Source organism: Elephas maximus, chromosome 4 (assembly GCF_024166365.1).
Source record: "Elephas maximus indicus isolate mEleMax1 chromosome 4, mEleMax1 primary haplotype, whole genome shotgun sequence".
NCBI classification, from domain to species: domain Eukaryota; kingdom Metazoa; phylum Chordata; class Mammalia; order Proboscidea; family Elephantidae; genus Elephas; species Elephas maximus.
The window spans coordinates 152,772,184-152,799,599 of NC_064822.1; the positions used below are offsets into that span (position 1 = coordinate 152,772,184).

At 39.9% G+C, this 27,416-nt stretch overlaps 1 pseudogene; it reads left to right on the plus strand.

Annotated features, from left to right (window-relative positions):
- The first annotated feature begins 3,284 nt into the window (after positions 1–3,284).
- Positions 3,285–27,416, plus strand: part of LOC126076468 (ubiquitin-60S ribosomal protein L40-like) — a 44,969-nt pseudogene continuing 20,837 nt past the window's right edge.

Consider the following 27,416-nt stretch of genomic DNA (forward strand, 5'->3'; position numbering starts at 1 on the left):
GTTAGTGTCAAAATCAGGACAGCTACAGATTCAGTCCAAGGCTTTTTTACCATACCACCAGACCTTAATCTTTGTCAGATGGTATCAAAATGAAAAAAAAAAAAAAATCAATGCAGCCAATCACTTGAAAAATGATCAATGCCACCAGCTGTATGGCCTAAGTAACTGCCAAGCATGTTGCTGTTAAGCTTGTTAAATTGTGTCAACATGCAGGCACAATATTTTAAACTTTTGGAATCGGGAGGAAAAAAAAACTTCTTGATTTCATTTCCACATTTTCTGCTGTAATCACTCTGAAATTTCAGAGACCAGAATTGTCATATTCTGGACTCCATTAAAATGCCTGGCAAGTCAACCGCTCCATGTGACTCAATGGGCTGTGTCAGTCACTGTTTTACATTTATAGGGCTGCTGCTGCCATCTCTTCACCAACCTAGAGAGAGCTCTTTTGAAACACTAACCTCAAACTCATCTTCAGGCTCAATGGTCATCCTTAAAGCAGGATATTCAGGAGGTTCCATGTTCTTTAGCAGTTACCAGTTCTCTAAAGCAATTATGTTCGTAAGTAAGTAATTAACAGGAAACAGAGGGTTAGGAAACATTATAATTAGTATAATAGCCTACAATTAGCAGAGGAGACAACTTGCTCCTCAGCCAAAGTGGTCTGACTCGTCCCACTAAAGCAGTTGCTAGTGTGTCTAACTTTTGTACCCACTTAGTTGAATCTACAGATTCTGCCCAAAGGAAAGATCTCTGGGCATATCCATAGTAGTGATAACGCTGAGTCTTTGTATTTGTGGTGATTAGTTGTTATTGAGTCATCTCTGACTCATGGTGACTCCAAGTACAACAGAAAAAATTATTTACTGGTCCTGTGGCATTTTCATAATTGTTGGCATGCTTGGATCCATTGTCATAGCCTCTGTATATTTTGAGTGCCATCCAACTTAAGGGGATCATCTTTCAGCACTGTATCAAACAATGTTCAGTTGTGATCCATAGGCTTTTCATTGGCTAATTTTGGGAAGTAGATCACCAGGCTTTTCTTCCTAGCCTGTCTTAGTCTGGAAGCTCTGCTGCAAGCTGGTCACTATGGGTGACCCTGCTGGTATTTGAAATACCTATAGCATAGCTTCTAGTATCATAGCAACACACAAGCCACCACAGTACTACAAACTAACAGATGAGTGGTGGGGATCTCTGTGTATGTAACTCCAAAGCACCCAGTTGGCAAACTGAAGACTGAACCAAACTCCCATGATTTGCCTCTCTAATCAATTGGGTTATCTCTGATTTTGCCACTGAATCAATTTGTTGAATATATTCTTGGAGGTTAAGGCTCCCAGGGAGTATTTCCATGTTTGACCATAGCTTCTTGCCTCACAATAATTTTTCATGGGTGCTATTACTGACAAATCTACTGTCACTTATCATTTTCCTGAGAATTTCTGAACCTTTCACACAAGACAGGCCATTGTAATTAACCGGTTTCACTAAACAAGCTGTCTTCATTTTTCTCCGTATCTACTAAAACAGGTATCATTTTATGCTTTTCTTACAATGTTGCCCTGATTGAAACATCTTGAAGTGTCAATCATAATTTTTTTATTTATTTCATTTTGTTGTTGCTGTTGAGAATACACACAGCAGAACAAACACCAATTCAAGCACTTCTACATGTACAATTCAGTGACATTGATTACATTCTTCAAGTTGTGCAACCATGCGTACCCTCCTTTTCTGAATTGTTTCTCCCCAGTAACATAAACTCACTGCCCCCTAAATTTCCTATCTAATCTTTTGAGTTGTTTCAGTTTGATTCCGTATAGATAGTTCTTATAAAACACAGTGTTTAAGGCAGACATTTTTACTAGTGAACCCAAACTGTTGTTTGGTTTTAAAACGACTTCAGGGGATATTTTTGGTTTAAGGTGTAAAGAATATCTCAGGGCAATAGTTTCAGGGGTTCATTCAGCCTCCATGGATCCAGAAATTCTGGATTTCATGAGAATTTGAAATTGTATTCTCCGTTTTCTCCCTTTTGATCAGGATTCTTCTATAAAATCTTTGATCAAAATATTCATAAATGGTAGTCAGGATTCTTCTATAAAATCTTTGATCAAAATATTCTGGTCTCATGGCAAAGGGAACAGCTGCTCCTGGAGGCAATTAGCCACAGGTAACATTTCTTCCTCCTATTCCTGGCTCTACTTTTTCCTCTGTTGCTCCAGGCAAATGAAGACCAATTGTTGTGCCTAGGATGGACACCTGCAAGCTTTTAAGACCCCAGGTACTATGCAACGAATATTTTCACACAAATAACACATGCCTCCTGCATTCGTTTGTCAGCTGTGCCCTCCACCTGCAAGCCCCCTCACAAGCACCACCATGCCAATCCTTTTCCACATGTTGCTGTAAAGAAAACTAGCATAGCACGCTTATGTAAATACCTGGCAGGGAAGGGCATGGTCAGCAAACAAACACAGAAGGCACACGTTATTTGTGTAAAAATACACTAAACACGATACTAGGCAAATTAACTGGCATGTCCCGTGAAACCATGACCCTAAACCTCCAAATGGTTGTACATAAGCAGCCTCAGCATCTGGTCTTTTTGTTGTTTTTGCCAATACATCTATCACACATTTGCTAATTCAACTTTTTACAGGTGTACAACTTATTGATGGTAATTACATTAATTGGCTGTACAATCCTACCCTTAATCAATGTGATTTTTCTGTTATTGTAAACTGAAACTCAGTGCTTCATATGCAATAACCCCATTTTTTTTTTGAGAAATAGTATTTATCAGAGCTCTGTTACTCCATAAGTGAGAGGAACAGCCTAGCCTCAACATAAAGTATTTTAATCTAAAGCAGTTCCAGATGACACAGCTCTAAAATTCTAGAGTGCCAGCCAATATTTTCAATACAAGCGTGCATCACTGAGCATCCACGGTATGTTCTGTGAAATAAGACGTTCTGTGATTTGGACATTGTGTGAACACCATATTATGCACAGGAGAGATGTGCTGAGGGTGCGCTGCCGCTGCCCATAGCCCTGGTCTCCAAGAGCCCTGCTTCACCTCCACCCTCTGGCTAGGGCACACAGCGGTCCAGCCAGCCACCTCCTGGCCCTACCGGCCGGCTGCTTCCTACCTCCCTGCCTGCCTGCCTTCCCAGTTTCCCCTAATGGACTTTAAACTCTTACAGCCCCACAGGTCCCAGCCCGGACCCCTTGGTAGCCACCACCTCCAGAGAAGCCATGGCCTTGAGACTGGCGTCATGCGTGATGCGCCCAAGCCAAGTGGAGCAGCGGCCTCAGTGGGGAATGCCCCTCGGTGGCTCTGGCAGCGTCTTCGCAGTCCTTGCCTGAGGCAAGTGAGGTAGGACAGGAAGCTGTGGATGGGCTCTGGGCCCCCTCTGCCATCTGCCCCAGGGCCAGGGCTGATGCAGGACAGAGAGCTAGTGAGAAACAGATCGGATCTCCCTACTTAGCAAGGTACTTCTGATAGCCCGTTCTCCAATCGTGATAATCTTATGGAACCACGGATGGGACCTCGTGTATATATGCAGTGGGACATTGCCGGAGCAGGCAGGCGGTAAGCAATGCATACCTGTAGAGCCTTTTAATTCTAAGAAAACATATATGGAGGGAAAAAAGCTCTCCTTAAATACATTTACATTTAATCCAGTTACATATCACTCTTGGAGCCCTGGTGGCACTGTGGTTAAGAACTTGGCTGCTAACCAAAAGCTCGGCAGCTCCAATCCACCAACCGCTTCTTGGAAACCATATGGGGCAGTTCTAGTCTGTCCTATAGGGTCACTATGAGTCAGCATCGACTTAACGGCAACAGGTTTGGTTCGGTTTTTTTATATCACCGTTTGCTAATTCCCCGTTCGGTAGCATGTATTCTGGAAGGAATAGGTATAAACATTCAGAATTATATTTTATTACCAAAATCTGAAATCATTTTTGAAATGAAACATAATTTTAGTTCCTATACAACCTATAAGGAGCCCTGGTGGCACCGTGGTTAAAGCACTGGACTGCTAACCGAAAGGTCAGTAGTTCCAAACCAAAACCAAACCGGCTGTCATCCAGCTTCCTCTTTACAGCTGGACAGTGATTGTTTTAAAACTCCTGTCTGATAGCATTGTCCACCTTTTTCCCCACCCTTCCTCCCTGCCAGGCTTAAAACCTCTCACTTTTGTTTCCAAAGAAAGTCCAAATTCCTTGGCATAATAAAAGGAACTTTATTACCCAACTCCTGACTCAGCTTTGCAATTTCTAACCCCAATCCTATCCACAAAAAACACACCACCCCAAGCCAGTTCATGTTCCAGCAGACTGAATTACTTTCAGTTTCAGGAAAGCCTTCTACACACACACACGCACGCACACACATAACGCACTCACAAACACATTCACGCACAAACACCCCAGCCTCTTGTTGCCTGGCTCACTCCTACTTATCCTAAAATTCCACTTCACGTGTGATTTTCCACAGGAATCCTTTCCTGATTGGCTAAGATTGAGTTAGATGCCCTTCTTACGTGTTTTCATGGTTTACTTACCGCTATCTTTTTTTTTTTTTTATCATACAGCTTGCCTTGCACCTACATCCTCTGAGAAATAACCTTAAAATCGACTTCTGGGAATTTTATTACGCTGTTCTTAATCATGGAAACCCTGGTGTGTAGTGGTTAAGTGCTGTGGCTGCTAACCAAAAGGTTGGCCATTCGAATCCACCAAGCACTCCTGGAAACTCTATAGGGCAGCTCTCCTCTGTCCAATGGAAACCCTGGCGGCTTAGTGGTTAAGCGCTAAGGCTGCTAACCAAGAGGTTGGCAGTTTAAATCCACCAGGCTCTCTCTGGAAACTCTGTGGGGCGTTCTACCCTGTCCTATAGTGTCACCCAACTCAACAGCAACAGGCTTGTTTTGTTTTAATATGGCCTCTATGAATAAGAATCAATTCAACAGCAACAGGTTTTAAAGGGTTATTCTTAATCACAATGCCTTCTGCGCAATAAAAGTTTGCAATTATCCATAGCTTTTAACCAGTTCATTCCGGTTTGAATCTCTGCTGAGAATTTACATTTTTCACAAGTGTCCTGCTGAGAATTTGCATTTCCACCCTAGATATACTGAATCAGAATCTAAATTTTAACAAGATCCCCAGGTGATTCTTATGTAGAACCTCCTGGGAACTTGTGAGAAACGTAAATTCTCAACATGGGTTTGAACCCCTGCAATCATCATTTGTGAGGTGGGTCTTGAGTTGCTCACCACTGATCTAGACTCTAGACTTTGAAAATAGAATGTAAACTTTATTATTTTGCCTGGGATCTACCCTTCAAAGGAAAATAAGCCCAGTCAAGACTTACTTCAAATGTGTACTGAATAGCACGCAATTTTTATGGGAAGGGTTGTTTTATGTGTTCCTGATCTAAAACACGTAGTATGGTCCCACCACTGTTTCTAGGAGAGATGTTGATGTGTTGGTTAAAAAAAAAAAAAAACTATACCTTTTTTTAAAAAAATCACTCAGACCACTTAAATATCATTGAGATATAGCTGTCAATAATTTTAAAGCAGGTTAATTTTTGGAAAAAGTGAGTTAAAATATATATATATATAGATATTTATGGAAACCCTGGTGACATAGTAGTTAAGTACTACGGCTGCTAACCCAAAGGTCAGCAGTTCAAATCCACCAGGTGCTCTTTGGAAGCTCTGTGGGGCAGTTCTACTCTGTCCTATAGGGTCACTATGAGTCAGAATTGACTCAGCGGCAGCAGGTTTGGTTTGTTTTGTATATATATATTATATATATATATGTGTCAAAGATTGCCAAGACTTAAAATCGATTTTATAAAATTAGCACACTCATCAACAATTTAAATAGTGTTCGGATTCAGTGACTTATCACAGTATGTGTCAGTGGCTTTTTCCAGAGAATTTGGTATAATGGAGCAAAGAAATTAAAGGTCAGTTTTTCATCTAGCAATCACTCAGGCTTCAGAGTCTGTGAAATAAGTATCAAAAACCTCTCTGGGGTTTAAAGCATAGACTGAGGCTATAAAGTACTAAAGTTAGCAAACCACATTCTCACATCTTCCTTTGTAGTGAGAACCAAAAATGACACAAAACCCATTCTGTGATAATAATATCTTTCAGCTTTTCTATTAGTCCCTAAAGATCCAAATATCTGTCATTCTCGTACTCACTAGAATCTTGTCACCAAAGAAAAACATCTTTGTCCTAATTTCCACTTTACAAAATTGCTCCTGTCAATCAGACCCACCTCACTACCACAAATAAGTTCATAGGGTTTTAAAAAATGAATTGAGCCCTTCAAACAAGAAGCAATAATAAATATAAGTAGATTTCAACACAAGAGTCTCTTTAGGGTGTTCACACACACTCTCTATGAACTTATATGGAAGGACATGCAACCTAAAAAATCTAGTCAGAATTGATAAAAGTAGCAGTGTTTGCCCGTAAAATGAACTTAATGCTCAGAGTTCGCCTTTGCCTTCATGACAAATCTGTTAAATTATTTTGATTTAACACAGTTGTTAGCATCTTAAAAGTTACTTTAAATATCACGTTTTATTCAACTTACTTAAGTAATTAGAAAAAAACACCTGAATTTTTAAATTGGTTATGGGTCTAAAGAGTAATGTGCTAAATCCAAACCTACCTCATAATTAAGGGACAAAATAAAGCAAAAGGAAGATATCACATTAAATCTGAATTTTTACATTTCTGGATCTATATTTAACTTTTTGAGAGATATACAATATATGAGTAGGTCAATTTGGGTGAAATCAAGGATGGGACATTGTCAGATTTATGAACATGTATGCCACCCAAAAAATCTGAAATGATATGGTATTTAGAAGTACGATATTTTCATCAAATATAGTAAGGCTGAAGCTTAGAGGATATTTCTACTGCAAGGAAATGTGACAAAAAACTTATCAGCAGAAAGTTACTTGGAGAGATTTGACGATAGTACATAACAATTTTTCAAAAAAATAATTGACAAGTTAACTCTAAAATTTATATGGAAATGCAAAGCATCTAGAATAGCTGAATTAATTTGGGAAACAGAACAAAGTTTCAAATTTTACCTCATTTCAAGATTTACTATAAAGCTACAGTAATCAAGACAATCTGTTGCTGTTGTTGTTGTTAGGTGTCATCAAGTCGGTTCTGACTCACAGCGACCCTATGTACAACAGAATGAAACAGTGACTGGTCCTGCGCCATCATTGCTATGTTCAAGCCTTCTCCAGTGACTGATTGCTCCTGATAACATATCTAAAGTACGTGAGAAGAACACTTGCCACCCTTGCTTCCAACAACCACTCTGGCTGTACTTCTCCCAAGGCAGACTTGTTCATTCTTCGGGCAGTCCGTGGTATGTATATTCAGTATTCTTCACCAACACTATAATTTAAATGCTCCAATTCTTCTTCGGTCCTCCTCGCTCATTGCCCAGCTTTTGCGTGCATATGAGGCAACTGAAAATACCATAGCTTGGGTCAGGCACACCTTAGTCCTCAGAGCGACATCTTTGTTTTTCAACATTTTAAAGAGGTCTTTTGCAGCCGATTTGCCCAATGCAATATACCATTTTTTTCAAAAGTAGACTGCCAGGCCCTTCTTCCTAGTCTTAGTCTGGAAGCTCTGTTGAAACCTGTCCACCATAGGTGACTCTGCTTTCAGCATCACAGCAGCATGCAATCGACCAAAGTACAACAAACTGACAGATGCATGGTGGCAAAGACAATCTAGTATAGACAAAAGAAGAGACATATAGATCAAGAGAACATATACACAGTCCAGAAATAGACCCGCAAATATGGAATTAATTGCATATTAAATGTGTGTAGATCCCAGAGGCAGGATGTAGATTTTTAAGTGTAAACAATTCTTGTGTTTCCCTGAAACAACAGTGGGAACTTTAAAGGGTTTCTCTTCTGTCTTCCAGTGGCAGAAGGGGGACAAAGCTCGAACAATGCTTGTTTTACAGTTGATGGGTTTTTGTGTATTTCAGAATTAAAGACAAGAAATGATAATGGAAGGGCAAGCTTTAGATGCCATCTGCCCATGTGGAAGGACTGGAGGGATGGAATGCTTTGCTGAAGAGAAAAAAAGTTCAAAAATAGAAAAATTTTAAAATAGGATGTGATAAAGGAGATGGTAGAAGGGAAAAGAACGTCAAATGATTCAAAAAGGAAAAACAAGAAAATATTGTGTAAAGCATTTTCAAAGGAAGTCTTTATTTCCAAAATAAAATTAATTGGTCTTGAGGATGAGCTCATTAAAAAGGTCCTTAACTAGCTTCTGGAAATAGAAACCTTAGGACCAAGCAGAGAAGTCACAAGGAATCTCTCACAAGCCAGGCTGCTGGTGAGAGGTAACATAAACTTTGAGGACAGAGGGGAGGGAAGAACCAAGAGAGAAGTTGGAGAGTGGGTAGGGCTATAGAGAGGGACTAGGGGGCCAGGAAAAACAATAACATTTAATCTCCAAATGAGCCACAGTAAAAGACTTTTGGAGTTAGTTGTCACAAAATATCAGTGGCAAGGTGAAGTGGAGACAGGAGTGGAAGAGAGCTCAAAAGCTATAATTATAAAGAAAGAGTTCCAAAGTTCAGATTCTTTACCATGACAGATATGCAAGTCACAATCTGACTGTACCCAGCACTCATACATCTGGCCAATTTCTCTCCACCTCTAAGGGTTCTGTGTCTGTGGACACCCAAATTCACATATCTTTATCCTTTCGTGTATACCATTCCCTTTTCCTTGAAAACATTTTCCCCTCAACTGTTATCTCTTTGGAAAAAGAAAAAAAAGTCCCAGATGTATCTCCTCACTCCAAACTGTGAGTCATTATAACTCTTCCAATAAAAATCATAATATAATAAACAGCATCAACTCTGTTGTCGTTGTTGGGTGCCATCAAGTTGATTCCAACCCGTAGAGAACCTATGTACAACAGAACAAAACACTGCCCCGTCCCGTGCCATCCTTACCATCTTTTCTGTGTTTAAGCCCATTGTTGCAGCCACTACATCGATCCATCTTACTGAGCCTCTTCCTCTCTTTTGCTGACCATCTACTTAACCAAGCTTGATGTCCTTCTCCAGTGACTCGTCCCTCCTGATAATATGTCCAAAGTACACAAGGCGAAGTCTCACTATCGTTGCTTCTAAGGAGCATTCTGGTTGTACTTCTTCCAAGACATATTTGTTCATTCTTCTGGCAGTCCATGATATATTCAGTATTCTTCACCAACGCCATAATTCAAAGGTGTCAATTCTTCTTTGGTCTTCCTTATTCATTGTCCAGCTTTTGCATGCATGTGAAAACACCATGGCTTGGGTCAGGCGCAGCTTAGTCCACCACTCATCTGTCAGTTTGTCATATTGTGGTTGCTTGTGTATTGCTGTGATGCTGGAAACTATGGTATTTCAAATACCAGCAGGGTCACCTATGGTGAACCGATTTCAGTGAAGCTTCCAGACTAAGACAGACTGGAAAGAAGGACCTGGTGATCTACTCGTGAAAAAACTGGCCAATGAAAACCTTATAAATAGCATCACCTCTACTGAGTATTTCTTCTGTTCTGAAACTCTACTCATTGCCTTGTTGATGTTATTTTTAATCCTCATAAAAACCAATAAGGTAGGCATGATAATCTTTATATTACTGATAACAAATAGGGTACACAGGGAGTTTTTGTCAATTGCCTGAGGTTATACACCTGGCAGTTGTTGAGATTTGAGTGCAGATCTGTCTGGCTCTAGAGAACTCATTCTTTTTCCATTGCACTAGGCTGCCTTTCTCACCTTTGCACGAGTCTTATGTATTGTAATTATTTTTTTACACGTCTGTATCCCTTGCTAGACTGTGAGCTGTTCCACGCTGGGACATGACTATTCATCTTTGCCTCTGCAATGCCAAAGATAGTACATAAAAGAAACCCATTGCCATCGAGTCGATTCCGACTCATAGCGACCCTATACATAGTTGGTGTTTAATAAATGTTTGACAACTATATGGATGAATGAATGAATAAATGAGAAGTTCTCATGGTGAACATTTAATCAGATCAGGGGATCTTAGTTATATCATTACAATATGTAGTGGCATCAAGCTCTAAAAATCTAATTCAGTGTTTTCTTCAACTCTTCTAAAATCTAATTTTAAAATAGTACGCCCAAATGTGTTACATACCAAATTTCAAGACAATGTAAGCCACTCTCATATAAACATATGCTGCCAGCCTGACTTATATTGACTCATGCCTTGGCATAAAATTTCTCCTGCCACAGCTGTGCCTATGTTTGAACCTCCCTGTAAATGTGTCATCAGTTCTGAAGATGATTACTTTGCATATTGACTGTATATTTCAACTTCTATTAAAACCTCAACAGCTTACATAGCTCTGAATGACAGTGAAAGTGAAGTGAATCACCGGTGCCAATGATAGCAGCAATTTAGGAAAATATAGCAACATGATAGATCCAGATAAACCAGTATAAAGTCTTCACTTTACCTATGTGGATGAGGGCTAGGGTTTTTCAAACGAGCTGCGAACAGTAGCACCTGATAGGTTGTATTATTGTTGGCAATATCTACCTCCTCTTTCCCTGAAAGAAGATTATGTATCTCGGCCCGTTGCCATGTGATTTCCAGTCCTCCATGCAGGAGTTATATATTTCCTTGTTCCCTTGATATCAAGCTTAGCCATGAGATTTACTTTGGTTAATGACCTGTGAGCAGATACGCAGTTGGCTACATCTGAGCAGAAGCTTTAGAAGGTACCACTTGCTTCCAACTCCCTTGTTCTTCTCTCACTGTTATGAAAATGACATGTCCTATGAAGTGCCTGGGATAAGAAGACATATACGGCTAAGTCAAGCACAGCCGAAGAGCCATAGAAACTGCAGCTGACTCACAAATGCCAACACGTGACCTGAGCAAGAAACAAATGTTTGCTTTTATGAACCACTGAGATTTGGGGGTCGTTACCACAGCAAAGCTGACTGATAGATAGGAATTTAATGGAAACAAAATATCAGTGTTGTGTTGCTGGCAAAAGTGGAAAAGACTAGCCCTCTCCCCAGTGCTGTATGGGCTTTGACCTTGGGTCCTAACGGAGTACTGCCTATACCCAGAGTCCCATAAAAGATCACTCCAGCACTTCTCTATGAGGACTTCCTACCAGTTCAAGGGGACACTAGCTTTCAGCTCCTTCCTTGCTCTCAAGTAACAGTGCTCAAACCAAAATAAATAAACAAACAAAAAACCTCTTCTTTGTATATCCTGCCAGAAAATAGCAATGCATTTCAATTTATGCAAGGAGAAGCCACAAGTGGTCACCAGCCCACTGGCTCTGCAAACAGCCAAATTTTGGAACTCATCCAGCGATCAGCTAGGCCAGTCTCCTCTGTTCTTTTTATATAGACAAGGAACCTGAAGCTCAGAGTGAGTTTCCAAGGTCACACAGTGAGTAGCTGAGGTGAATTTCAAGTTTGATCTGCAAAATTCCAAAGCTGTGCTCTTTTTACCCTAGTAATTGCCTACCTCTTCTTAATCAATGTTAATTTACTACTTGTGGATATCTACATGGAGGTAAAAGCCTACTGAGAATCATAGCTAAACCAGCATTTATTGAGCACTTACTGTGTGTAGTGAAGAGCTTTTCATGCGAACAGGCTGGGTCAGCCTATGGGAAACAAATAAGCTGCTCAGTAAAGGAAGTCAACTGTGCTTTCAAGTCCTACTGACAATTCCAGAATCAATTTTAGCTCCATGCCCTTTTGGAAATATTCACTGACTCTCCAATCTGATGTGAGCACTCGTCCTAAGATTTCCCACAGGGTCCCGTATTTACTTCTGTCATGGTTATCATATTTTTTAAATTGTTAATATTTGTCTCCATACTAGATATTGAGTTCTTAGATAGCAAGGTCTGTATTTTCTTTTTTTTAGTCTCACTACCTTAGCAAAGAATATTGAATATACCATGGGCTGCCAGAAGAACGAACAAAAACCTGTCTTGGAAGTATAGCCAGAATGCTCCTTAGAAGTGAGGGTAGAGAGACTTTGTCTCCCTTACTTTGGGCATGTTATCGGGGGGACCAGTCCCTGGAGAAGGACATCATGCTTAGTGGAGGGTCAGCAAAAAGAGGAAGGAAGACCCTCAATGAGATGGATTGACAAAGTGGCTGCAACAATGGGCTCAACTATAGCAATGATTGAGAGGATGGCACAGCACCAGGCAGAGTTTCATTCTGTTGTACATAGGGTCTCTATGAGTCGAAACTGACTTGATGACACCTAACAACAATAACAAATTCTTTTTGGAACAGTGACTCTATATTCTTTCTATCTTCTTTTGATGCTTTCTGCTTCAAAAGGAATACACAAAGTCACCATACCAAAAGTAATTGGTTGATTTTCAACTATTTCAGGAGGTAGCATATGATCAAGAACCAATGGTACTAAAGGAAGAAGTTCAAGCTTCACTTGAAGGCATTGGTGAAAAACAAGGTTCCAGGAACTGACGAAATACCAATTGAAATGTTTCAACAAATGTTTGCAGCACTGGGAGTACTCACCCATCTCTGCCAAGAAATTTGGAAGACAGCTGCCTGACCAACCCACTGGAAGAGATCGTATTTGTACCCATTCCAAAGAAAAGTTATCAAACAGAATGTGGAAATTATTGAACAGTATCATTAATACTTTTTCACACAAGTAAAATTTTGTTGCAGAACATTCAATATGTGTTAGGAAGATGTCACAACTTTGCTTGCTGGAAGTAAAGAGGACTTGAAGCACTTACTGACAAATATCAAAGACCACAGCCTTTTGTATGGATTACACCTCAACATAAAGAAAACAAAAATCCTTGCGACTGAACCAATAAGCAACATCATGATAAACAGAGAAAAGACTGAAATTGTCAAGGATTTCATTTTACTTGGGTCCACAATCGACGCCCATGGAAGCAGCAGTGAAGAAATCAAATGATGCATTGCATTGGGCAAATCTGCTACAAAAGACCTCTTTAAAGTGTTAAAAAGCAAAGATGTCACTTTAAGGACTAAGGTGCACCTGATCCAAGCAATAGTGTTTTCAATCACTTCATATACATGTGAATGCTGGACAATGAATAAGGAAGATTAAAGGATCGATGCCCTGAGTTACGCTGTTGGTGAAGAATACTGAAGATACCATGGACTGCCAGAAGAACGAACAAATCTGTCTTGGGAGAAATACAGCCAGAATGCTCCTTCAAAGCAAAGATGGTGAGACTTCATCTCACATACTTTGGGTATGTTTTCAGGAGGGATCAGTCCCTGGAGAAGGACAGCATGCATAGTAGATGGTCAGTGAAAAAGAGGAAGACCCTCAACAAGATGGATTGACACAGTGCTCCTTCATGGAGGAAGTACAACCAGAAGGCTCCTTAAAAGCAAGGATGGTGAGACTTCATCTCACATTCTTTGATATCAGGAGGGATCAGTCCCTGGAGAAGGATGTCATGTTTGCCAAAGCAGAGGGTCATTGAAAAAGAGGAAGACCCTCAATGAGATGAACTGACACAGTGCTCCTGTAACAATGAGCTCAAGCATAGCAATGCTTGTGAAGATGGTGCAGGACCAGGCACTGTTTCGTTCTTTTGTACATAGGGTCTCTACGAATCAGAACTGACTTGATGGCACCTGAAAACAACAACAATAACATGATGTTGTTTCATGATGGCACCTGAAAACAACAACAATAACAATTCAAAGACGTCAATTCTTCTCTGGTCTTCCTTATTCACTGTCCAGCTTTCGCATGCTTAAAAGACAATTGAAACACCATGGCTTGGGTCAGGCGTACCTTGGTCTTCAAGGTGACATCTTTGCTTTTCAACACTTTAAAGAGGTCTTGTGCAGCAGGTTTGCCCAATGCAATGCATCTTTTGATCTCTTGACTGCTGCTTCCACGGGAGTTGATTGTGGATCCTAGTAAAATTAAATCCTTGACAACTTGAATCTTTTCTCCATTTATCACGATGTTGCTTATTGATATAGGTGTGAGAGTTTTTGTTGTCTTTATGTTGAGGTGTAGCCCATACTGAAGGCTGTGGTCTTTGATGTTCACATCAGTAAGTGCTTCAAGTCCTCTTCACTTTCAGCAAGCAAAGTCGTGTCATCTGCATAACCCAAGTTAATGCATCTTCCTCCAATTTTGATGCCCATTCTTTTTCAAAGAGTCCAGCTTCTCAGATTATTGCCTCACCATACAGATTGAATATAAAATAAAAATTTTAAAAAATCCATTGCTACGGAGTCTCTTCTGACGCATAGCGACCCTATATGACAGAGTTGAACTGCCCCATAGGGTTTCCAAGGAGTGGCTGAGGGATTCGAGCTGCCGACCTTTTGGTTACCAGCTGTAGCTCTTAACCACTACACCACCAGGGTTTCCTCAGATTGAATAGGTATGGTGAAAGTAAGGATACAGCCCTGATGCACATCTTTCCTGACTTTAAACCATGTAGTATCCTCTTGTTCTGTTCAAAAGACTACCTCTTGGTCTGTGTACAATTTCCTCATGAGCACAATTAAAATGTTCTGGAATTCCCATTCTTTGCAATGTTATCCATAATGTGTTATGATCCAGAAAGTTGAATGCCTTTACATAGTCAATGAAATAGAGTAAGCATCTCTCTGGTATTCTCTGCTTTCAGCCAGAATCCATCTGACATGAGCAATATATCCCAGTTTTATGTTCTCGTTTGAATCTGGCTTGAATTTCTAGCAGTTCCCTGTCGATACACAGTTGCAGCTGCTTTTGAATGATCTTCAGCAAAATTTTACGTGTGTGATATTAATGATTGTTCGACAATTTCTGCATTTAGTTAGATCACCTTTCTTGGGACTAGGCATAAATATGGATCTCTTCCAGTCAGTTGTCCAGGTAGCTGTATTCCAAATTTCTTGGCATGGACGAGTAGGCACTCCCATCGCTGCATCCATTTGTTGAAGCTTCTCAGTTGATATTCCATCAATCCCTTGAGCTTTTTATTTCACCGGTGACTTCAGTGCAGCTTTGACTTCCTCCTTCAGTACCATCGATTCCTGATCATGTGCTGTCTTATGAAATGATTGAACATTGACCAATTATTTTTTGTATAATGACTCGGTACATTCTTTCCATCTTCTTTTCATGCTTCCTGCCTTGTTTAATATTTTTCCCATAGAATCCTTCTCTATTGCAACTTGAGGCTTGGATTTTTTCTTCAGTGCTTTCAGCTTGAGAAATGCCAAGTGTGTTCTTCCCTTTTTCCTTTTCTATCTCCGGCTGTTTCCACATATCATTATAATACTTTGTCTTCTCGAACCACCCTTTGAAATCTTCTGTTCTTTTACTTCATCATTTCTTCCTTTTGCTTTAGCTACTCAATGTTCAAGAGCAAGTTTCAGAGTCTCTTCTGACATCCACTTTGGCCTTTTCTTTCTTTCCTGCCTTTTTAATGACTTCTTGCTTTCTTCATGTATGATGTCTTTGATGTCATTCCACAACTTGTCTGGCTTTGCTCATTAGTGTTCAGCGTGTCAAATCTGTCCTTGAGACAGTCTAAATTCAGGTGGGATATAGTCAAGGTGGTACTTTGGCACTTATGGACTTGTTCTAATTTTCTTCAGCTTCAAATAGAACTTGCTTATCAGCAATTAATGGTCTGTTCTGCAGTCGGCCCCTGGCCTTGTTCTGACTGATGATAATGAGTTTTTCCATCGTCTCTTTCCACAGATGTAGTCAATTTTATTTCTGCGTATTCTATCTGATGAGGTCCACGTGTATGGTTGCTGTTTATATTGTTGAAAAAATGTATTTGCAGTGAAGAAGTCGTTGATCTTGCAAAATTCTATCATGTAATCTCTGGCATCGTTTCTATCACCAAGGTCATATTTTCCAACTACCGATCCTTCTTTGTTTCCAACTTTTGCATACCAATCACCAGTAATTATCAATGCATCCTGATTGCCTGTTCGATCAATTTCAGACTGCAGAAGTTGGTAAAAATCTTCAATTTCTTCATCTTTGGCCTTAATGATTGGTGTGTAAATTTGAATAGTCGTATTAACTGGTCTTCCTTGTAGGTGTATGGATATTATCCTATCACTGACAGCGCCGTACTTCAGGATAGATCTTAAAATGTTCTTTTTGACGATGAATGCAATGCCATTCGCCTTCACTCTGTCATTCCTGGCATAGTAGCCCATATGATTGTCCAGTTCAAAATTGCCAATACCAGTCCATTTCAGCTCACTAATGCCTAGGATACAGATCTTTATGTGTTCCATTTCATTTTGGACAATTCTCAATTTTCCTAGATTCATACTTCGTACATTCCACATTCCAATTATTAATGGATGTTTGCAGCAGTTTCTTCTCATTTTGAGTTGTGGCATGTCAGCAAATGAAGGTCCTGAAAAGCTTGACTCCATCCACGTCCTTAATGTCAATTCTACTTTGAGGAGCGGCTCTTCCCCAGTTGCCTTTTGAATGCCTTCCAATCTGGGGGGCTCATCTTCCAGCACTATATCAGACCATGTTCTGCTGCTACTCATAAAGTTTTCACTGGCTACATCCCCACATGACTGTCAGTTTGTCATACTGTGAGGGCTTATGTGTTGCTGTGATGGTGGACACTATGCCACCGGTATTCAAATGCCAGCAGGGTCCCCCATGGCGGACAGACTTCAGTTCAGTTTCCAGACTAGGAAGAAGGACCCAGTGGTCTACTTCTGAAAAGAAATGATTTGAAATACTTCTTCATTAAGTTCATCATCTCAGAGTGAGCAAAATCCTCCTCTTTCCCTGGAAGGAAGGGGTCCATCTAAACGCGTATCGAACATATTTGAACAATTTTGGGGGAAAGATTTTGCAGAAATTCAAATGTTAAAAGCCAGGCAGAAAACAATGATCAGCACATTTTTGTCACCTACAGGGATTTACCTTATACTATGTTAATTTTCATTGAAAAAAAACCTACCATCATCATGCCTACTTTGTTGGGAAACTCAGCATGGTAATGATAGATCTTTTCTTAAATTTTCAGGGGCTAAAATAGCTTCACACGTAGTCATCCTTCAGTAAATATTTGGTGAGTGAATGATCTGAGGTAAATAACAGATATTCCCTTGCTTCTCCATTGGCACCATAGTCCTTTTCAGTAACCACCCTACTTCCTTTTACAAACGAACAAAAAAACTCATTGCCTTCGAATCGACTCCGACTCTTAGTGACCCTATAAGTAGCTCTGGTGGTACAGTGGTTAAGAGCTATGGCTGCTAACCAAAAGGTTGGCAGTTTGAATCCACCAGCCTCTCCTTGGAGGCCTTATGAGACAGTTCTACTCTGTCCTGTAGGGTTGCTATGAATCAGAATCAACTCAACCGCAGTGGACCTTTTAGAAAAAAAAGGTCTTAAATGAGTTGCCCACTTTCACTTTCTCTACCTAACCACCTCCAATTTAGTCTTTTCCCCACTCCAGTTAGCTTCCAATCTTACCACTGCAATGACATTCCTTTCATCAAAGTCACCAATGACTCCATGCTGCCAAATTCAGTTAACCCTGTGCCCTAGCCTTTCTCAGCTTTTCAATGGCTTTTATCACAGTTGGTTACTCCACCCCTCTTGAAACAGCTCCTCTCCTGGTTTCTATAATAGTTATGTATCTGGCTGCAAGTTATAGGAACACAATTCAAACCAACTTGTTTAAACACAAAAGGAATTATAGACTCTTCTACCCAGGAAGCCCAAGAGATGATGCTAGCTTAAGGCATCAAAGGATCTAGAGGTTCAAACAATATTATCAGGAATCTATTTGTTTTTCTCTACCTCTCAGCTCACATTTCCTCTGTGTTATCTTCATTGCTAGGCTGGTTCACCTCATGTGGTAACAAAGAAGGCCACTGGCATTTGTAGATTTATATCAATTGCCCTTTCTTTTAGTGGTCTTAATTGGGAAAAAAATATTCCTCCCCTGAGAATAAGCAGAAGTCATGGGAAGGCTTCAGTTGAGCAAGCCTGGTTCCATGCTCAACCTAGAGCTAGAGGGAGGATTATATGAGTTGGTAAAGCAGCAGTCCCACCTGAAATATGTGGATTAAGATACAGGGGAATTAAGATAGGGGAAAATGTTCAACCTATATATATATATATATATAAAACCCATTGCCATTGAGTTGATTCCAACTAACAGCAACACTATAGGACAGAGTAGAACTGCCCCATATGATTTCCAGGGAGTGCCCAGTGGATTCGAACTGCTGACCTTTTGGCTTTTGTTAGCAGCAGAACTCTCTTAACCACTACACCACCAGGATTTTATATGTATATATATATACACACACACACATATGGAAACCCTGGTGGTGCAGTGGTTAAGTGCTATGACTGCTAATCAGAAGGTTGGCAGTTTGAATCCACTAGCCACTCCTTGAAAACTCTATGGGTTTGATCTACTCTGTCCTATAGAGTTGCAGTGAGCTGGGATCAACTCGATGATAACAGGTTTCGTTCTCTGAGATATATATATGTATATATACGCCATAGCCTCTGTAACATTGTCTCTCCTGTTTTTCTTCTTATGTCCCTGCTTGTTTGTTCTTAGTCTGTTTTGCTGGCTTCACCTCAAAGTGTCAGAGTAACACTAAGCTTTCTTCTGGATTCTCTTTTCTTCTCTGTCTACCCTATCTTCCTAGCTGATAGCTAGAATTCTTCTAAATATTTTAAATTCCAAGGGAAGCCGATGACTCCCTAAATTTGTTTCCAGAAACAGTCTGTTCTCTGAGAAACAGACCCACAGTCCCAACTGCTTATTTGAAATTTCCACATGTATATCTATATGCATCTCAAATTTAATACGTTCAAATGGTGCTAACATGTTCAAATGACTCTCCCACCCCAGATCTACTATTGCCCCCAGTCTTTAGCATCACATTAAATGGCATCAGCAAGCTTCAGTTGCTCAATCCAAAAATGTAGGAAACACCCTTGTCTCCTGTCTTCAATTCCCATATCTAATTCTGCTATCTAATTTATCAGCAAATCAAATAATTTATAGCCCCAAAATAACATCTCTAATCCATCTTTTCATCCATCCATCTACCCTGCCATCACCCTGTCTAAGTCATTCTATTTTCTGATTCAAATAACTTTGAATAGCTTTGTCTCCCTGTTTCTACTTTTTCCCTTCTCTAATTTAGTTTTCGGCTCAGCAGTTGGGGTGGCTTTCCAACATCTCTGACCTTACCTCATTAAACTTTCCTCCCTGTGCTAGAACTTTGCTGGTTTCCTTTCTGTTCCTCCACTAGGAATTTGCTTTGAATTTGCTTCCCCTGCTGGGAATGTCCTTCCTCCAGATCTTTGTATCTTTCAGTTGTTAGCTTAAATAGCCTCTTTTTGTGGAGTCCTTCTTTAACCAATCCATCTAAATTTACTTCCTCCTAACTCTCTTAATTCATCAACTGCCGGAAAGAATGGAGGCTCCACGAGCATCTTTATTGTTTTATGTATCACTAAATTACCAGAACTTAGAAGAGGGCTAAAAAAAACCAAATCAAACCTGTTCCTATTGAGTCGATTGCAACTCATAGAGACCCTATAGGACAGAGTAGGACTGCCCCTCAGGGTTTCCAAGGTTATAAATGTTTACGGAAGTAGAATGCCACATCTTTCTCCCACAGAGCAGCTGGTGGGTTCCAGCCACTGACCTTTCAGTTAGCAGCCAAGCCCTTAACCACTCTGCCCCAGGGCTCCTAGAACAGGTGTTAGGCATGCAAAATCTATTTGAATGAATGAAGGTCGCCATGTATTTCCTTCATGGCATTTGTTACAATTTGTCAGTTCCTTTCTTGCTTACTTGTTCTCTTGTTCAATGACTGTCTCCTCCCCTAGTATGTAATCTCCATGAAGGCGTGAAAATCCCCACTGTATCTCCAGTGCCTAGTTCAGTGTCTTGAACTTAGTAGGCACTTAATAGATGCTTGTTGAATGAATAATTGAATTAATGCTTATTCATGCTTGCTTCCTGAACTAATGAATAAAAGCAAGAGTGATAACCAACATATTTAACATCCTATACAGCATGGGTAGAAGTTCCCTAGGTGGCACAATTTTTTCTTGGTTACTAATAAAAAGGTTTGGGGTTTGAACCTACCCAGAGGCACCACAGAAGAAAGGCCTGGCCATCTGCATGGAAATTATAGCCTAGAAAACTCTATAGAGCTAAGTTCTACTCTGTAACACAAGAGATACCAATGAGTTGAAATCTACTTGATGACAACAGTTTTGGTTTGGTTTTTATTACAGCATGGGTACTGTCTGTTTACAAGAGAGCTAACTGAGGGTTGAATGAGGACTTCTGAAGGGTCCTGCAGTAGGGCCAGGGGTAAACCCTCAGTTGCTGGATTAAGTAAGATTGTAGGGGAGGTCCCAGGAGAAAGGAAAGGGTAGTAAGGTGATGGTGAATACTTAAGGGACTCAGTAAGTAGGAAATTTTTCAACAGTTTAACATCAGTAAAAAAAAAAATTTTTTTTTTTTTTTTAATCAGTACAACTGTACAAATACATACCATCCAATGTTTACCTTGAATAGAAGGGATAGTTGCAAAGGGGATTTGGGAAGAACAAATTAGGAGAATTTAACAACTGGTTAGAAAATGATGTGAAAGACAGAAGTACTAAAGAAGCTTCTAACGTATGTTGGGGAGAGTATCTTTCCTCTTAGCAATAAGAGGAATAGAGCCAGTTTGGGTGGTAAATATCAGATTGTTTTTAGACATGTTAAATTTAAGATGACAGTAACACGTTGCCATGGAGTCCATTCTGACTTATAGTGACCCTACAGCACAGAGTAGAATTGCCCCATAGCGCTTCGAAGGCTGAAATATATATGGAAGCAGACTGCCACATCTCTCTCCCCTGGAGTGGCTGGTAGGTTCAAACCAATTGACCTTTCGGTTAGTATCCGAGCTTTTACCACTGTGCTACCAGGGCTCCTTGAGATGACAGTAGGACACCTAAATGGGACTAGTCAAAGAAAATTGGAGATATATGACATAGGTTGGGGCTAGCACTTGAAAGTAGAGGTAGCTGAGGAAAGCCGAAGAAGGGAAATCCACCAGAGCTTGCAAAAAAAAAGAGAGAGAGAAGAGGAGAGACCTTAGTAGACAACCTCATGAGATGCTCAAATTTGGGGCAGTTGAAGAGTAGTTTTCTTCTTTTCTATTTTCCTGCGGTTTCCCTATTTTCTAAAATGATGTCATTCCTTTTATAAGTGAAGAAACATGTCTGCTTTTTAAATTTAATATTTTTCACCAAATACATTATCTAGAGCAGTGTACCTGGAATTGTGATTTAAATCACAGGGCTAACTAAATAAACACTTTGTTGTTGTTGTTGTTGTTGTTCTAGGCCTAATGAATCAGGATTTCAGTGAATGGCGCCCAAGAATCTGCATTTTCAACAAGCTACCCAGAGGATTCTTAGGCACACTGAATTTTGAGAACCACTGACCCAGAGCACAGCCCTGGAAGCATGTCTTTATCTGATTTTGCACTGATATTAATCAGCGTAGCTTCCGTCTGGAATTTGGGGCTTGCCTCCGCTTCACTGAGCACAGAGCTTTACTGAGTTCCTAAATTCTTCTCAGTGTTTCTACTCTGGTCCTGCCTGAGAGAGGTTACTGAGTAAACCATTCTGGTTAATGTGTTCCTGGGTAGACTTTTTTGTAGACTTAGAAAAACCAACTGGCCCATTAAAATCTTTTGCCCTCTTTAAGGGATAGAATTTTGAGTTTTCTCTTGACCTGTTATCCTTTCTTGAAAGTCTCATCTCAGTACAAAGTGACTCCTTTATTATTCTATCTTCTCCATTAATAACAGTCAATAGATGCAAAAATGAGCCAGGTATACAGAAACATGCATCATAACAATGAGATGACTTGCTGTTGGGTCACATCTGCCTGCTTTTGAAGAAAAAATTAGCAATCAGTGTTTAACGACCTTAAGTGACACATCACACACAGCCCGTATCCAGTACCTATTATTTTCCATACTAACCCAGGGAAAAAAAATCCGAAAGATAATAAGGATATTTCTACCAGTATACTGAGCCATTAGAAGGTGTGTAATTCCTGCTTGAGGAAAAAATTAAAAAATAAGATTTAAATTCAGATTTTTTGAAAGGGTCATTGAAATGTGTGAAACCTTTCTTACTAGGAGAAGGCTATAGGGAGCTCATTATTGCACTCTTTTTTTTTTTTTTAACCAGGTTTTCCTTTTTTCTCCACTCAAATATAGATATTCTCTTGAAGATTAAAGCGTTTTTTGAAATTGTATAGTTAGGAAACCAAAGGGCAGTATTAAAATCACACATTGAGCTATGCTGGCAAGTACAGCTAAGGGTTATTTTCTCACATAAATGCCCTCTAGCAAGATCAGAGACAAGGTTATATACTCCCAAATGGAACCAGTTAGCTGCAGTAGCTGGCCTGCGGTACTAATGAGGCTGGGGTCAGGGTTCAGTTCCAAAACAAGCTGGTTAGCATGACAAAAGGGTGGGGGTGGCCTCCCCGACCTGGCTGTGGGAAGCATTAGAGTCAACTGGGAATTTTTTTTTTTTTGGTGGGTTGACTTTTTGGGCCTTATTCCAGATCAATCAAGTCAAAATTTCTGAGACTGTAGCAAGAAACCTGCAGTTTGTTTTGTTTTGTTTTTTAAAGAGATCCCCAGGTAATTCTTATACCCAGTCAGGTTTTTGGAACTAATAACCTCAGAGAAATCTCCCACAGAGAGAGGAGCCAGCCCAAGCAAAGAAGTAACCCAGCTAGACAACTTACTGATGTTTGCGATACAAACTGCATATTCTAAAATTCTTTCAACTGAGAGCCCTCACAATCTCTAGGGAGTTTGTACTTCTGCCCACCACTTGGGTACCTCTGGAAAAGCCATGAATATATGAAGATATCAAATCTTTATGATAGAGAACAGGCCTGGCATCTCAAATATTACTCAAGCAGTAGAAGAAACCAAGTCTTGATACATGCTATAATATGGGTGGAGCCTGAAGACATTATGCTGAGTGAAAAAAGTCAAAATCACAAAATGAAAAATACTGTATGACATCATTTATATAAAAAGACAAGAAAAGGCAAATGTGTAAAAAAAACCAAAATTTATTAATAGTTACCAAAGGTGGGAGGGAGGGGGATGGGGAAGGTTAATAATGATAGAAAAATCACATTGATTAAGGATAGGGTTGCAAAGCCAATTATTGTACTTGATGTCAATAAATTGTACAGCAGTAAAAAGTTGAATTGGCAAAAGTTGTGTTGTAGATATATTTACAATGACCAAAAACAAAACAGTAGCTGCTGAGACTATTGATATGCAACTAAACAACCAAAAACTTCAAGGGATTTTGTTCCTTGGTTTGAAAGTTTAGGGTCATGGTTTCACAGAATATTCTGGTTAATTGGTTTAATGATGTGTTTAGAGCTTCTATTCTACCTTCTAGTTCATTGCATAGTGCCTGGGGTCTTAAAAGTTTGCAAGAGGCCATCCAAGTCATGACAATTGATTCCTATTTGCCTGGAGCAGCAGAGGAAGGAGAGCCAAGAATAGGAGGAGGATATGGACTGTGTGGCTAATTGCCTTCATGGACAACTGCCTCCTTTGCCATAAGACCAGAACTGGATTGTGCCTGGTTACCATTACTAAACATTTTGATCAAAGATTCTACAGAAGCATCCTGATCAAAAGGGGGAAAATGCAGAACAGAATTTCAAATGCTTATAGACTCCAGATCTTCTGGAGGCATGGGGGCTAGATGAACCCCTGAAACTATTGCCCTGAGAGAATCTTGGAAAAACTTAAACCAAAATATCCCCTGAAGTCTTCTTAAAATAAAACTATAGTTTAGCTAACCTAGGAAATAAATGTCTGCCTTGAGCATTATGCTCTTTTAAGAACTTTCTATATGGGATTAAAGTGACAACAACAACTCAAAAGATTAGATAGGAATCTAAGGGGATGGTAAGTTTATGTTAATGGGGGAGGAACAACTCAGAAAAGGAGGGTGAGAATGGTTGCCCAACTGGAAGAATGTAATTAATGTCACTGAATTGTACATGTAGGAACAGTTGAATTGCTGTGTTTTGCTGTGTATATTCTGAACAAGAACAACAAAATAATTTTTTTTTTTAAAGTAACATGCCTCTTCTCACGTATACCTCATTAAGTTTTTAAATGTCAACTGAAACTAACCTTTGATAAAACACACTAAGTCACAAAGGAGAAACCCCTCCTGCTCTGGGAAATGGAGGTACATTTTTTTTATGCTGCCAGAACTTAAAAAAGCAGTTGTCATTGAGTCAGTTACAACTCACGGTAACCTTTTGTGTGTCGGAGTAGGGCTTATAGGGTTTTCAATGGCTGATTTTTCAGAAATAGATCACCAGGCGAAAATGCAGTAAGTATTTGTACCACCCAGAGACGCTGACTGCAAATTCAGTCCTCTGAAATACCTCACTCCTAGTGCTCACTAAAATTGCCCCTAAACTTCCCTAGATCTGCCTCCAGAGGACTAAAAGAGAGCGTGTCTTCTCCTGGTGAAAGATAATGGAGAACTCTGAGGGATTTTCATGGCTGGAATGTTTCCAAACACAAAAAACAGGCCATGATGATGAACAGGGAAAAACCAATGTGGTCCTGCAGGCCATCATGTGAAACCAAACCAAGTGGTAAATCTATGTCTCTGATGAGAATTTGTGTTGTAACAGAGGAAATGGGCGCTGAGGCCGTATGTACAGGACAGGGAAACAAAGTGGGTGAAATGAAAAGCCAGAAAAACTGGTAAATGGAGTCGAGAAAAATCCACTAGCCAAGAACAGGAATTTAGCACTTCCTGGTCAGTTGCAGTGGTGTAGAATAGATACAATCTGACTGTACTTGCTATATTTTTTCAAGTCCAAGAGATAACAAATAGCTCTCAGAGTTATACACAAGTGCTTTGAAATGAGAAAACCCAATTTATCTTAAGGCACAAAATAAAATTTATCTTTTTTTTTTTTCAGTTTTCAGGTAGTGCACACACAGACATATACTTTTTTTGCTTAAGGTTTGGAAAGCTTGATTTTAAGGGTTTTTTTTGTTTGTTTTCCCCACCTTGAATGTTGGTGTCCATCTCCTTTTTGTCAGAAATTGGAAGTATAACCCCCTCACTACTGGAACCTGAAGACCTAACCCCATTGGCTCAGTACCCCCCACAAAAAAAACCCCACTTCCATCGAGCTGGTTTTGACTCATAGCGACCCTATAGGACAGAGTAGAACTGCCCCATACAGTTTCCAAAAAGCACTTGGCGGATTCGAACTGCCAACCTTTTGATTAGCAGCCATAGCTTTTAGCCACTATGCCATCAGGGTTTCCTGGCTCAGTATACACTTCCTTAAATGCAAATAATACACCCATCCCCACTGTCATCTAGCATGCTAAACCCAAAGCCAATACGATCTGCCATTGCAAATTTTGACAACTGTAATTGACATTTATCCATCATTCCATCTGTTACATATTTGGGTAATTTTTTTTTTTTTTTTTAAAAGATAGACTCTCTCTCCCTGCCTCCTCTTCTAAATATGCTCAAAGCAGAAATGGGCCTGAGGGAGAAAGCTGACACATTGTATTACACATTTCTTAAGTTGCCAGGCACCTATGCTTCTTGAGAGTCAATCCTTTTAAAACCACATCCTTCTCTAGAGAATCTTAACATTAAAGGAGTTTCTGCTCTGGTATTAGAGCAAAATGAGGGCATAAAATCATCTCTTCCTTGAATTCAGCAGGGTCCACGACTGATCAGGCTACAAAGGGAGAGGCTTTGTTACTGCCGTTTTGAGACAGTCAGCTAAACAGTTTTACAAAAAGGAGACAACTTTTTGTTGTGGGTAGATGAAAGTTTGGCTATAAAGTAGATATTAATACAGTGCATTGTGGTTATAGTATGTGTGCCCAAAGGATAAAGAATTTAGGTGTGAAGTGGTGTGGCAAGAGTTGCTAATTAAGCCATGCATTTGGGATTTTCCTTTAGTGTGCAGCAGTAACATGCCCATGGCTCCAGGGAACTTCATGACTAAGTCCCAGCCAAGCACTCATGCCTTATGTTAAATGTAGCAGAAGAGAGGTTATTAAATATTTCTTGGCAATGAATTACCTGAGATATGCCCTTTTTTCACAGTTTTGGTTTCAGGTATGTGGGAGAGTTGAAAACATTTAATTGCACCTAATTTGTTGCTGTAGCTTAATTATATGCCTAAGCATTGTGCTGAAGCCTGCAACCTGTGTGAAGAATTTGTAAGGAGCTTCACCTGACAGACCCAGGGGAAGGGACTTTTTCTACTTTTGTGCAATACTATTCCTGCCCTTTGATCCATTTTCTTTGAAATTAAGAAAACCTGCCAATTTAGTACATTTCAAGAAACTCCTTCCTACAACTCCTGTAGTCTTCCCACAATTTGATGCAGCCATTTTCTTCATGACCATCAACCCACTAACCCAGATCCTGAGAGAAATTCCTTCTCAGATAGAAGCTAAAAAAGAGACTAAGGGCCATCCCCTCTTGCACCTGGTACATTTTGGTATGTTCGGCTGCCCACTATGTTCTCGTCAATCATCTGAGATCTGATTACTCTTCTCAATCTTGCTGACTTCCTGTTTTCTAATTTAACCACTGCATTCAAGCATCTTTACCTCCTGGCATCTAGACAATCTTCTCATTTTCAGACCCTCTTTACTTTTCATCATAGCACTTAGTACTACTTGAAGTCCCATTTTTTTTTTTTTTTTTAATTTAGTGTCAACCGTTTTTTGTCCATCTTTTCTCAACAGTAGCTCCATGAGAGAAGGAAGAGAGCTTGTCCGTCTTGTTCCCTGTGAAATTCCTAACATCTATTCTAGGTCCTGGAGTCCCTGGGTGGTGCAAACGGTTAACGCACTTAGCTGCTAAGGGAAAGGTTGATACCTCAAAAGAAAGGCCTGGTGATCTACTTCTCAAAAAGCACTTACTGAAAACCCTATGGAGCACAGCCCTACTGTGAACACACATGGGCTGTCTGTGAGTAGGAATCAATTCAACAGCATTTATTTTTTATTTGTTTGTTTGTTTATTTATGTGTTTTATTTATTCTGGGTCCTAACATAGAGTACATGCTTAATAAATATTTATTAAATGAATGAATGAATGAGAACCTGACATCTTCTAGGCTCTGTTCTGGACTGGTTCGTGTCCCTGATCTGCTCCAGCTCAGTACTTTCCATGT